At 38.8% G+C, this 13,951-nt stretch overlaps 1 protein-coding gene across 4 annotated transcripts in view; it reads right to left on the bottom strand.

Annotated features, from left to right (window-relative positions):
* arpp21 (cAMP-regulated phosphoprotein, 21) overlaps window positions 1-13,951 on the bottom strand; it is a 338,413-nt gene that overhangs the window by 167,384 nt on the left and 157,078 nt on the right. The gene's annotated exons all lie outside the window — the stretch shown is intronic.

The following is a 13,951-nucleotide window of genomic DNA, read 5'->3' as shown; positions in this document are numbered from 1 at the left end:
CTGAAAGAAATAAGAAAAAAAAATATTGGAGGGGTTAAAGGAAGTCAGAAGTGGAAGATTTTCTGCATTAATTACCTGCTTGAAACAAATCTGCTTCACAGTTTGAATTAGCTCCACCTGTCTCAAACTGCTGGCTTCTTCTCTAATGAAGGCAAGAAATGGTTATTCAATCATAACGGCTCCTACACAAAGAGCTAAAATTAACAACTATTTTACACTATTATTACGCATGTCTAGTGATATTCTGCTTTCATTCAGTTATCTGTAGGATTCTTATATCCTTTCCAATAATAGGAGATAGAACAGCTTTTTGCTCCCAATCTTAAAAAAAATGATTCAAAGTGAAGCAAAGTAGAAGAGAAACAAAACAATGTACTGAATAAACATCAAAAACTGCTGATCTTAAAGTGTGAAATAAAAACGGAAAGTGTTGCAAATCAAGCAGGACCTAAGGAGAGACTAACACAGTTAATGTTTCAATAAATCTCCAATCCAATTCTGAAGGCTCATTGACAAGAAACACAAATGGTGTTTTTCTCTCTATAGATGCTGTTAGATCCGTTCAGTATTGCCGAGCATTTCCCAGATAGAGTCACAGAATATTACAGGACAGAAACAGGCCCTTTGTCCTAATCTTTCAATGCTAACTAAATTGTCTATGGAAGTGTTCCAATTTGCCTGCCTTTGTCCCATATCCTTTGAAACTTTTCCTATCTTCATATCTTTAGTATTTTTAGCTTTTTTTTATTGTTTCAACTGTACCCACTTCTCGCATTTCCATATATAGATGGAGCTTAATGCAGCAGCTGAATCCATCAGAAACCATTCCAACATGATTTAATTATTCATATCTTATGTAAGCACAATGCTTGAAATATATATTCTGGAGATTTTTGAATATAAAGGGATGTATAGGAAACATTATGATTATTTTGCACTATAGGTCTTGAAAGTGTTTTTCTTTCTATCTTTTGACAGGATTTCTACGATTTTCAGGTTGAAATGCATAACTCCTGAAATAGGACTGGGCATTTCCAGTCGAGATTCATGTGTACCCCTGATGCAATTTCCACATTAGAGCTACATCAAATACTATTACTCCAGTTGCTGGGGAATATTTTAACAAATAAATTCTTGGCTGTCACCCCTTTACTCTGGCCCCTGGTCATCACTATTACCCAATGATCCCTCACTGAGCTCAGATACAAATCCTTTCCCTTAACTCAGCTCCCTGATTCCCCGCTTCCTTAACATTCTTGATCAAGGCACATTTCCTCACAATCCACTTCACCAGAATGGATATCAATCTTTGGCCAAGTTCAATCCCTCAGAGCTTAAATGATTAATAGCCCTCTCCTCTTGACCATGCTTTAGCTTCCACAACAATGTCTGAGGTTGTTGAAGCTGTGATATCCAATCGTTTTTTCAAGCACACTTCAATTTCTCAGTCGAAGTGTTTGAAAACAAGGTGAGCTGCCAGGTTACTGGAGGACAGAAAATATGATGCTTTTTTTGAAGAAATGGAGTAGGATAAGCAAGGTCATTACAAATCTGTGAGTCTAAAGTTCAGGTAGGGTTGTTGTTGATGATAGGGAAGTTATAGAAAAAAATAGAGGATCGTGATTAATCTACACTTGGAATGGAAAGGATTAAACAGGATTGGGGTTTTTTTTAGTTGGACATACGACCTGACCAATTCATTTGACTTTTTTTGTATTCAGAAACAAAATATTGATGAGAGCAGTGCTGTTGATGTAGCATATGAAGAGCACAGAAAGATCTTTGACAAGTTTCCACATAGAAATATGGCCCAAAATGTTAGTCCATGGAACCCACAGCAACTCAAATGCGCAAAGTTTAATATAGGAGGCATATATTGATGATGGAGGATAGGGTGATCATGAATGAAAGCTTGTGACTAAAGGTATACCACAGGGATAAATGCTGGATCCAGAACTAACAAGAGTAGGGCATACACAATGAATGGTATGCCCAAGGATGTCCAAGGATTGTGAAGGTGGCAGAACAGGCTGATAATGTGGTAAAAAAGACATGCTAGTCTTCATTAGCTGAGACAAAGAATAGAAGAGCAGGGACATTATAATACATCCCTGTAAAACAGGGATGAATCCATAAATGGAGTACTGTGTTTAGTTCTGGCCACCACTATGCAAAGGAGAAGATTACACTGTAAAGGATGCAGAAGAGATTCACCAGGATGCTGTCTGGGATGAAGCATTTCATGTATGAGGGGAGACAGGATGGACTGAGTTTGTTTTCCTGATGCCAAGGAGGCTGAGGGGTGAGCTGAATAGAGGCATAAAACAGTTTGAGGGATATGGACAGCAGAGATAGTGGGGGGAAAAAAATCCACACATCAGTCTTTATGAAGGTCCAAAGTTTAGGGTAATAAGAGTTTTAGAGGGGATTGGAGGAGAAATCTTTTCACTCAGAGGGTGGTGGAATTTGAAAAGCACTGCACATGAAAAAGGGTACTTGCTCGTCAGCATGGACATAATGAGCCAAAGGATCCATTTCTGTGCTGTGTGACTGATAAAAGTAATGTCAGTTCAAACCTAATATGGTAACATTATGATAAATCTTTTCATGATTTATTTTCTGATACTAATTATCCAGCAGAAAATTAAGTAGGAGTGGGAAAATTTTCTCAATCAGCACATCCGGAAGTAACAGTAGCAGCAAAACAGCAAACAATTAAGGAAATAGTCACAAAGCTGTTGCTAATTTTAATGCATGTAGATATAATAAAGTTTTGTTTCTGTAAAAACGAATAAAGAGAGCCATCTGTCCAAAATGCAGGAACAGCTGTGAGACAATTTACATTATTGTCATAAAAATAACTAAGAACCAGTTAAGTAACTACTCAGTAAGCTTTTACTACTGTCATAGAGCAGCCATTCTCAATGGGAGCTCTACGGCCCTCGTGGGGGCCACAGCACATTGACTAACCAATTTGATTGAATGTTCTAAAGAAGTAACAAAATGTATTAATGATGGCATTGAAGGTGAGATCATCTCTATGGAGTTCCATGTGGACGACTGGTCCAAAAGGTAAGATCCCATCCAAGTTGGTAAATTGGATCTAAAACTATTGGTAATCGGAGGTAGAATTCAAATATTACTTGTCATATTATATGAAGGGTAATAATGTATGTTTCTTTTTGTGATTGTAAGTCATTAACCTTTGGTGTACCACAGGGATTGGGGCTGGATGTTTGATCCAGTGAAGAGGATAGTCATTGGCTACAGAATGATATTGATCAGTTGATAAAATGAACAGATAACTGACAGATGAAAGTAGTGTGAGGTGAAAAGAGTCAGACATTCTTTCACCTCACGTAACATAAATATTTTTCATGTTTTTTTCTATGAAGTCAGTAAGAGAGAAGTATGGAAGAAACCAAAACTTGACTGCTTCACAGGGAAGGAAGGCCCATAAGCTTTGAGCAGAGTTCTGGGGGCCATAGCTGAAAAAAGGTTAGGAATGGCTGTCGTAACGTACAGAAAAAGTATGAAAGCAGAACAGAAATGGGCCCTTCAACATTTCATGTCCATACTGACCATCAAGTATTCATCTATTCCCGCTATATCTATCAGGAATTGGTCCATAACCCATTCCATGGTGGTTTAAGTGCTTATCTAGATAAGCTTCCACAACAATGTCTGAGGTTGTTGAAGCTGTGATATCCAATCGTTTTTTCAAGTGCACTTCAATTTCTCAGTCGAAGTGTTTGAAAAAAAGGTGAGCTGCCAGGTTACTGGAGGACAGAAAATATGATGCTTTTTTTGAAGAAATGGAGTAGGATAAGCAAGGTCATTACAAATCTGTGAGTCTAAAGTTCAGGTAGGGTTGTTGTTGATGATAGGGAAGTTATAGAAAAAAAATAGAGGATCGTGATTAATCTACACTTGGAATGGAAAGGATTAAACAGGATTGGGGTTTTTTTTAGTTGGACATACGACCTGACCAATTCATTTGACTTTTTTTGTATTCAGAAACAAAATATTGATGAGAGCAGTGCTGTTGATGTAGCATATGAAGAGCACAGAAAGATCTTTGACAAGTTTCCACATAGAAATATGGCCCAAAATGTTAGTCCATGGAACCCACAGCAACTCAAATGCGCAAAGTTTAATATATTGATCATTCCTGCCTCCTCAGGAAGTGTGTTCCATATTCTAACCACCCAATGGGTGTCAAACATTTCTCCTCAAATCCCATCTAAACCTCTCACTCCTTATTTTAAGTCCATGCTCCTTACTTTTAGATACTTCTGCTTGAGGGAGATGTTTCATACAGTTTAGTATAATTATGAATACCTCAATCAGGTCCCTCTGCTCAGAGGAAAATGTATCCAGGCTCTGCAATTTCTCCTCATAAATGCTCCATCACAGGAAAGATTCTGGTGAATGCCCTCTCTACCTGCTCCAGTGCAATCATATTTATCATATCATCTGACAACCACAAGTGCACACAATGCTTCAGCTATCATCCAATTATTGTTTTTACCTTTTATTTATTTTCTGCAATTTTTTTGCCAGTTGCTTGAGGTTTCCAGTTTCTTGAATTCTGAATAACAGGGTTTAACTGTACATATTTGCTACCTTCAGGGATCCCTGGCCTTGTATCCCAAGGATCCACTGTTCCTAAGTATTCCCTTAGGGCCCTACCGTTCAATGGATGTTCAATCCTTTTTAGTCATCCCAAAGCATCACCTCACACTAATTTCATCTGTCAGTTATCTGTTCATTTTATCAACTGATCAATATCATTCTGTAGCCAATGACTATCCTCTTCACTGGATCAAACATCCAGCCCCAATCACTGTGATACATTAAAGGTAAATGACTTATAATCACAAAATGAAACATACATTATTACCCTTTGTGTAATATGACAATAAATACTATCTGAATTCTGTCTTCGAGTACCAACAACTTTTGATCCAATTTACCAACTTGATGGGATCTAACCTTTTGGACCAGCCTTCCACATGGAACTCCATGGAGATGATCTCAACTTCAATGTCGTCAATAATACATTTTGTTGTTTCTTTAGAACATTCAATCAAATTAGTTAGTCATGATCTCCCTTTAACAGAAATATGATGACTATCTTTGATTCATGCCTGCCTTTCCAAATAGAAATGAATCCTCTCCCACAACAATTTTTCCAATTTAATTGTCATTCACTCGCCTGTTTTATTATGCTGTTCTTCTTGAATAGAGGGTTCATATTTGCTGTCAACTTATCATCTAGAAACTCACCTGTGGCCAGCAAAGATTTAAAAATCTGTATCAAAGCCTCAGCAAAATTCTTCTTTGCCTCCTATTCAGCCAGGATATGTCTAATATCTCCACGCTTTTTAGTAATAACATGCTCTAGAATTTCACTGAATTCTTCAACTACGATGTCATTCTCATTCTCCCACATCCCTCTGCCTTTTGTTTTGAATTTTATTTGTAAGAAAAAGAGATTGTCACAAAATATTAGAAATTACTAGGAGAAAAGGTTCACCATGAGCAGCATAATACTGCTGGATCGCAGCTCCAAAGACCTGGGGTTAATCGTGACTTTGGAGGCATGTTATGGAGTTTGCAGTTTCCCCTGTAACCATGTGAATTTTCCTCAGATGCTCTGGTTTCCTCCCACATGCAAACATGCAGATTGGTTGGTAAATTGGCATGAAGAAAACGGAGAATCTTGGATTACTGTCTTTTAAAACAATAGATTAATAAATTCTTTGGCTTGGCTTCGTGGATGAAGATTTATGGAGGGGTATGTCCAAGTCTGCTGCAGGCTCGTTGGTGACTGACAAGTCCGATGCGGGACAGGTAGACACGGTTGCAAGGGAAAATTGGTGGGTTGGGGTTGGGTGTTGGGTTTTCCTCCTTTGTCTTTTGTCAGTGAGGTGGGCTCTGCGGTCTTCTTCAAAGGAGGTTGCTGCTCGCCGAACTGTGAGGCGCCAAGATGCACGGTTTGAGGCGATATCATCCCACTGGCGGTGGTCAATGTGGCAGGCACCAAGAGATTTCTTTAAGCAGTCCTTGTACCTCTTCTTTGGTGCACCTCTGTCTCGGTGGCCAGTGGAGAGCTCGCCATATAACACAATCTTGGGAAGGCGATGGTCCTCCATTCTGGAGACGTGACCCACCCAGTGCAGTTGGGTCTTCAGCAACGTGGATTCGATGCTTGCGGATTCTGCCAGCTCAAATACTTCGATGTTGGTGATGAAGTCACTCCAATGAATGTTGAGGATGGAGCGGAGACAGCGCTGATGGAAGCGTTCTAGGAGCCATAGGTGATGCCGGTAGAGGACCCATGATTTGGAGCTGAACAGGAGCGTGGGTATGACGTGGGATTAAGAAATATGACTCAGAAAAATGAATGGTGGAGTTGAGTATGAAATAACGTGAAAAATTCTGCAATTATTAAAAATTGAGAGGTTTGTTTTTATTTCAAAAAATACAAGACAGACAACATCACTAAAGAGCAAATTCAGACAGAAAGTAAATAATCTTTCTGAAGATAATGAAAAAGCCTAATATTGCAAGATGATTAACTGCTCTGTCTTCTGGCTGAAAGTGGATCTTATGAGAAATCTTAATCCAGGAGTCTTAACAGAATTAATGTGTGGAATACATACAACAAAATATTGCTATGAGGGATACACTTCTGAAGTCCACAGTTTGGCCAGAAAACAGGAAGATAGATGCTAAAGTAGGCTGTGGTAGATTTCACCCAGATGAATGTGATGTTATGTGTGTTTAAAGAATGAATCTCTTTCAGAATGAATGAAATCTATTTTCCACCAAGATCAGCCAGAAAAATGAACATAATAAATCAGAATTAGAATTTATTGTCAAGAACATGTCATGAAATTCTTTGTTTTGTGACAGCATCACATTGTAAACATTTATATAAACCACCTTACAAAATAAATAAAAATAGTGCAAGAAAACGTAAAAGTCAAAGTCAGGCAGTGTCTATGGTTCATTGTTCGTTCAGGAATCTGATGACAGAGAGAAGAAGTTGTCCTTGTGCAGCTATGTACTTGTCTTCAGGCTCCTGTACCTTTTTCTCAATGGTAGCAGTGTGAAGAGGGCATGGCCTGGGTGATGGGAGTCCCTGGGGATAAAATCTTCTTTCTTAAGAGACCACTTCTTGTAGATGTCCTTGATGGAGTTAAGTCTTGTGCCCGTGATGGCACAAGCCAAGTTAACAACCCTCTGGAGGTTTTTCTTGTCCTGTGCATTGGCACCTCTATAGCAGACAGTGATGCAACAAGCCAGAATGCTTTCCACGGTATACCTGTAAAGACTCCCAAAACTTCTAATGACATACTGAATCTCCTCAAACTTCTCACTGATGGGCTTTCTTCGTGATTGCATCAACATGGAGAATCCAGGACAGATCCTCGGAGATGTTGACACCCAGGAATTTGAAATTATTGACCTTCTCCACTGCTGACCCCTCAATGAGGACTGGTTTGTGTTCTCCTATTTTCCTCCTGAACTCCACAATCATCTCCTTTGTTTTGCTAACATTGAGTGTAAGAATTTGATCAAGAATTTACAAAAATATCCTCACAAATTTAAATTAAATCAAAAGATGGGTTAATAAGGTAAAGATAAAACAAGAGATCAATGTTCCCAACTGATTTTTAAATGATCAAGTCCAAAGATAAACACTTCAAATCAATAAATATGCTTCAGGTACTCTTAATTAATCACAGATCCACACGTAGAATTGAACAGATATAAGTAGCCCAAAAGTGAGAGCAGATGGTGACATGAAAGTGATAATTTGCAGAAGGTTGTCAAACATTCTGGGAAAGTGCAGAGTTTCTAAAATTCTAATGGCCTCAAAGATGGTTTCACAAGTGATGCAACCAGAAATGATAAAGAAACAATATTCTTTGATAATAATCATTATCATCTCTCTAAATCAAAATTGCAACCTGCTTCAAAAGAGGTGGGGACAGATTTGAGGTCATAACTGATGGGATGTCTTTGCTAATTGTTTATATTAGCACCAATTAAACATAAAACAGTTCTAGTCTAGTTCTTTACTGAGTGATTCTTTGATGTTCAACCTTGCCCATCACCATCACCATGCAGAATTGTGAACAGCATTTTAGTCAAGTGTGGTTCTCTTGGCAAATTATGAAATCTTTTTTCTTCAATAGAGAATCATAGAATTATTAAAAGAAAGAGAAGACCATGTATCCCATTATGTATACACCAGGTCTAACAGAGCAAATCATAAATTTCACATGCCAGTCCCTTCTCCATAGCCTTGCCATTTTCTCGTTCACTCCATTCCTTGCACCACCACCAGATAAATAGGCAATACTGTCTTGGTACCAACCACAGGGTGCACAAAATAAAGTTTTTCCTTTTAATTTTTGCATTCTGTGATTGAAATAACATGACTTCACCTTATTCTTACAATCAAAATCCATCTATCTCACATTTCTTCATATTAAAATGAAAATGCCACACATCTGCCCATTCCACCAGTTGAACTTTATCATTATCCTTTTCATAATTTATTGACAAAACAGAAGAATTGGCCAGGATCTGCTGAGTCTTTCAGATGTAACTATGTTATTCACTTATCCTCAAAGCCTGGATCAATATGCACCTACTATAAACACCAATCACTTGCAAATACGATAGATTTGCATACATTTGAAGCACAGGTATATGGATTTGGATTGGGGCAAATTGAATTCCATCTGATCTTCTTGGCTTTTCTAGACACATCTTGGGAATCTATTTGTACTTGTTCTGGTACTATGGGAAAGTCCCACTGAACCATTACTGGGGGATGCCACAGTGGAGCTTCAATACTGGCCTCCAGTGCTGTCTTTGTGGAGTTTCCATATTTTCCCTTTGACCAAGACAATGTTCTGGAGCCACCACATCAAGGCAACCAGGAAGAAAGCACACAAATGCCTCTACTTTCTAAGGAGTCCAAGGAGATTTGGTGCAACTTCAAACATACTGTCAAATTTCTGTAGGTATACTGTAGAAAGTTACAAACTTGTTGCATCACAACCTGGTTTGTTAATTCAAGTCCCCAGGAATACAAAAGGCTGCTGAAGGTAGCAAACATAGCCAAGTTCATCACAGGTTCCAACTACTCATTGAATACATCTATGTTTGGGACTGCCTCATGAAGGCATCCAACATATTAAAGGACCTCCATCACCCTGGCTCAGCCTCTTCTCACTGCAACCTTAAGGTAAAGGTACAGAAGACTACCATGTTTAGGTTCAAGAACCGTTTCTTTCCAATAACTATCAGGGTCTCCAATCTCTCTATGTAACAGTATCATAGACTGCTCTGACACTACAGAAAGGACTGTCTGCAGTAGTGCATTGACATGTTTTTTTTGCATATGGTAACTGTGTTTATTTATTTTCTATCTTTTGTATTTATTATCTTTTAATTAAGTTTATTGTATGCCTGTGGTGCACTGAGGTAGCAACAAACAAGCACAAAACTCAAAAGACTGTACATCAGGCTTTATTCCAATAAAAGTCTGAACACCAGTTCATGCCTTGGTGGCTCCCTGTGTGACTGGCTCAGAAGGGCCCAGCTCAGGACTATATTCATGTCAGCTGATTGACAGCTGGCCAGGTGGAGTCAGCCCCTTAGGTGGTCTTCCTGCAGGTACAGAGATTGCCCCCTGCATTAGGCTGGTGGTCATATGTCCACAATGCCATTGTAGTTTATTTTAATAAAGTACCTGTTCAGCTGCAGCAAGTAAGTATTTTGGTACAATAAACTTACTTTCATTATCGTTACCAAGTGGATGCTTCTTGGATACTCCAATTTTCTCCCATATCCCAAAACATATTGGATGGTTGGTTAACTAACCATTATAAATGACCATTAGTCATAAAGTTGTACAGCATGGAGACAGGCTCTTTGGTCCATTGTGTTTCTGCCAACCACAATGCTTATCTTTACTATTCTCACATACCTTCATTAATTCTATATCCCTCATTCAACTACATGTCAAGATACTGCTTATGTTTTGTTACCGCATGGTAGGCTGGTCTGGAAGATCAAATCACATGGGATCCAGAATAGCCACAAATACCATGTACCCATACCCCTAAATATCTCTGTTCTCAAGGCCTCTTATTGTGTGCCCCACCATTCACTGTGTTAGTCCAGTCCTGCTGTAATCTACCAAAGTGCAACACCTTGCATTTGTTTGTGTTAAATTCTACCTTCTATTCCTTGGTACACTTTCCCTGTTCATCGAGAACCTGTTATAATTTCAGATAACCTGAGACACTAACCACTATACCATATTGGTGTTATCCACAAAATTACTTATCACATTAACCACAAAAAAAGTGGACCTGCACCATTCTATGCTGCACATCGCTGATCACAAAACTATAATCTGAGTAACATCCCTCTCCTACCCACCTTTGTCTCCCACCAAGTCATTCCATTGCCAGCTCACCCTGGACCTTGATCTTCTGGACCAGCCTTCCATCCAATTCCTTGTCAAAGGCCATGCCAAAATCCATGCAGAAAATGCCATTGCCTTGTCCTCATCACCCTTCTTCGTCACTCCTTCAAAACATTCAGTCAAATTTGCGATTTCTCACCCACAAAGCCATGCTGACGATCCCTCATCAGTCCTTGCCTTTTCAAATGCATATAAATACAGTCCTTCAGGATCCCCTCTATCTGTGAGTGACGTTAAGATCATGACCTGCAATTCACCGGCTTGTCCTTGCAGCTTTTTAAATATTAAAACAACTATGTTAACCATCCTCAAATCTTCAAGCACCTCATCTGTGTTTAACAATGACACAAATATCTCTGCAAGGGTTCCTTCAATTCCTTCCTTGGCTTCCCATTCTTCCCTGGTTTCCTGTTGATAGTGAGGAGATTGTGTTCATAAACTATCTGTAGATTTCTAAATATTAAGGGAATCCAGGAATAAGGAGATAACATTTAAAAGGACTAGCATAGAAGATCAACAATTATCTGGATAAATAGTGAAGCAGGCTTGAAGGACAGGAGAGCCAACTGTTCCTGCTCCTACTTCTTATACACTTATGTTCAAATCCACATTCGACTATTCACTAACACAGGGTATCAAGTTCACTTATACTCTAATATACAGTTCATAAGAAGAAGCATCTCATGCTGATTATACAGATTTCTTTATCAACAGCTGAGAAAGGTGCAGAAGAGGTTCATGAGAATGTGACTGAGACTGAAGAGCTTGAGTTATAAGCAGTGACTGGACAGGTTTTATTTCTCTGGAGTGCTGGAGGCTGCTGGATGACCTTATAGAGGTATACAAAAGTGGAAAAGGCATACTTAAGGGAAATGGTCAGTGTCACTTTCCCAAGGGTAGGAACATTTAAAACTAGAGGGCATAAGTTTAAGGGGAGAGGGAAAAGATTTAAAGGATGACTGAAAAGCAAATTTTTTCACACAGAGGGTGGTGGGTATGTGGAACAAACTGCAAGACCAGTGGTTTTCAACCTTTTTCTTTCCACTCACATACCACTTTAAGTATTGTGAATAGTAACGGATGGCTTCAGGTGGTATGTGGATGGAAAGAAAAAGGTTGAAAACCACTGTTTTAATCTTACCTAATTGACTCATTATGTGCATCATTTCATAACTCCAAAGGAAATGGGCCAAATACAATTTTTCTCAGCAGAATATTTCAGTAACAATTGAGTCTAGAGCTCAACCTTCCCTTCCCACTCACATACCACTTTAAGCAATCCCTTACTAATCACAGAGCCCTTATGGCATAGGATTACTTAAAGTGGTATGTGGGTGGAAAGAAAAAGGTTGAGACCACTGTGCTAGACAAAGTGCTACAGGTGGGTACAAAGTTTCAAGGACAATTAACAACTACATGGCTGGGAAAGGATTAGAGGGATATGAACCAATCACAGTCAAATAGGACTAGACCAGGTAGGAAAATTGGATGAAATGGACAAGTTGGAGGAAGGTCTTGTTTCCCTATTGTTTGACACTCGTGACATTTGAAAAATCTTCAGATGACTCTTTTCTATTTAAACTATCTTGAATTTAATTATCATGTAAAACTTAAATGTGCCAATTTTATTTTAATTAAGAATTGGTGGAAAGAAAATGAAATGGGAAATTATTTAGTTGAGAAATGTAAAATAATTTAACAGCAAATATATTCTTAAAAGCCTACAGAGGTTGTGAAGTTGAAGTAAGTGAACTTCACATACCAGATTCACATTGTGTCTTAAATACATTCACTAAGTTGTAAATAAAGAGCATATTCTTATGTTCCAGAATGATATTGATCAGCTGGTAAACTTGTGAGACTGAATTTAATCCTGATAATTTTGAGATAATACGTTTCGTAAGGTCTGATCAGAATGGGATATAAACAACAAATGATAGGACCCTGGGAAATATTGAAGAACGTAGGGATCCAGATGCAGAAGTCAAAAGATCTCTGCAGGTCGAAACACATAGAGATGAGGTTGTAAAGAAGGTATATGGGATGCTTAACTTTATTAGCTGAGATAATATAGGGAATATAAGAATGTGGGGGGGTGGAAGGGGGTATTGGTAACATTACAATACATTGGTTAGACCATGGCTTGAATTTCATGTGGGAAATATATGATTTGACCGGAGAGGATGCAGAAGAGATTCAATGGGGTAAAAGAGACTAGATTGACTGGTTTTGTTTTCCTTGGAGTGGAAATGCTGGTGCAGAGGGGAAAGAACCTGACAGAAGCATACAAGATTATGAGAAAGGGTAGCTCAAACCTTGCCCCATGTTAGAGGTCTCTAAGACCAGAAGGCAAAGGTGTAAAGTGAAGGGCAGGGGAAGTAATTAAGCACATCATCATTTTAAGTTCACTGCAGCACTGCCTGCCTAACTGCAGTAAACTAGCATTACAAATGTATAAACCTTGGCAATGTCATTAGTTGTTACTTCCTTATGTTCAAAAAAAACAGATACAGAAACCTAAATATAGGCATAGAAATGATGAGCTGCGTCTATACGGCCATTCAATTCTTCAAACCAGCTCCTTATTAACATAATCATCAGTGATCATCCTAACTCAGTACCATGTTCCTGGTTTTTCCCAATATGCCTTGAGCTTCTTGTTGTAAGAACCTCATCATGTTATTTTAGCTCATTATCATGTGTACAGAGATACGATTAAACGTTTCATTTCCATGCACTCCAGGCAGCATTCACAGAAAAACACAGAGTAAACAGACAACAGGTTAAAAAATTAATCATGACTATTGGGCATAAACTGAATTTCTAGCATTTTAACACATAAAAGTAAATCAAAATGTTGAGAGTGGTGTGTAAATGGAAAATGGAATGAGCTGTCAGAGGAAGTGGTAGAAATGGATATAATTAGGACATTCAAAAGACATTTGGACAGGTACGTGGGCCAAGTGCAGGTAAATGGGACTCGAACAGATGGACAACTTAGTCATACATGAACATGTAACCATCTCCACCACTTCTTCTGGCTTCACGTTCCATATACCCACGACCCTACTTCTGTAAAACTTCCCTCCCAGATCTGCTTTAATTCTTTCCCCAGATCGTAAAACTGGGCCCTCTAATTTTAGTCTTCCTTCCCCTGGGGAAAAGGTCTGTGACCTTACCTTTTCCTCACATGATTTAATAAACCCCTATAAGGTTACCCTCAGCTTCCTGTGCTCCATGGAAAGAAAAACAGCTTATCTACTCTCTCCCCATAACTCAAGCCCTCCAGCACCAGAAACATCCTTGTGTATCTTTTCTGTATCCTCTCTGGTTTAATGACATCATTCTAACAGTATGATGAGCTGATCTGCACTGAACATTCCACAAGTGGTCTCACCAATATCCTACATAGCTGTAACTAGGTGTCCCATC

Source organism: Narcine bancroftii, chromosome 2 (genome assembly GCF_036971445.1).
Source record: "Narcine bancroftii isolate sNarBan1 chromosome 2, sNarBan1.hap1, whole genome shotgun sequence".
Taxonomy (NCBI): domain Eukaryota; kingdom Metazoa; phylum Chordata; class Chondrichthyes; order Torpediniformes; family Narcinidae; genus Narcine; species Narcine bancroftii.
The sequence above is the reverse complement of the archived record's forward strand: the minus strand, read 5'-3'. Positions and strand labels throughout refer to the sequence as shown.